Raw genomic sequence first — 1,061 nt, 5'->3', positions numbered from 1 at the left:
TGCTGCCTTGGAATTTCTATCTGGCCCTTGAAATCCAGTCTTCACAGACAGCTCTCGCAACACTTGAAGACTGCTATTGCATCTCCGCTCACCATTGGTCCTCCAGTCATGTCTCACTTCTCAATGGGCCTCTGTGGGCTTAACCATACTCCTCCAAACACTGTGTGGTTTGTCAAAGTCTCTCTCAATTCATGGGGACCTATGGCTAGCTCCAAGCTACATATGGATGCCTCACTTGAACCTTGTGATTAGTTAAAACCCTTAGACCTTTCTTTCTAGACAAAGTTCTATGACATCAGGGACTGGAATATAAGTGGCATGAATCTTGCAGTTATACTATTGATTTCAGTAACCCAAATTTGGGATTTTTGTATTTATTCTTGTTACAATGAATTTTGTTGGTTTCAGATTAATGTTGAAACTTGCTGACCTTCATTCATTTTGATAGTGCCACGAAGACAATATCCTAGGTCAGTGGTCGGCAAACTTGCTACTCGGCACACCGCAGCTTGCGAGCCACATGCGGCTCTTTGGCCCCTTGAGTGTGGCGGTATTTTGTGGAAGACCCACCCTCAAGGGGCCAAAGAGCCTCATGTAGCTCCCGAGCTGCGGTTTGCGCCCAAGGGCCTATTGGATTATTTTAAAAGATGTGTAACATGATCTTAATTCTATTGATTGATTATGACAGTATTCTTTTCTTAGTGATGTAACTTCAACGAACATCAACCATTTTAAAGTGAAAAATTCAGAAGCATTAGGCACATGTACCATGTTGTGCAATGATCACCTCTATTTAGTTCCAAAACCTTTCACCAATCCAGAAGGGAACCTCATTCTCATGAAATAAGAAATCTCCATTCCCCTACCCAGTCTCTGGCAAACACTTGTCTGATGTCTGTCTCAATGGACTCACTTATTGGGGCAATTGCATTTAAAGGAATCATACAATAAAGTAAATATATTTTACTTTATTAAAATATATTTTATGGGTGGTTGGAGCATCCACCCATGCACCAAAGGGTCACGGGTTCAATTCCCATTTCAATATTCCCAAGTTATCA

Source organism: Myotis davidii, unplaced genomic scaffold (assembly GCF_000327345.1).
Source record: "Myotis davidii unplaced genomic scaffold, ASM32734v1 scaffold497, whole genome shotgun sequence".
NCBI classification, from domain to species: Eukaryota; Metazoa; Chordata; class Mammalia; order Chiroptera; family Vespertilionidae; genus Myotis; species Myotis davidii.
Note: the sequence above shows the minus strand (reverse complement) of the source record.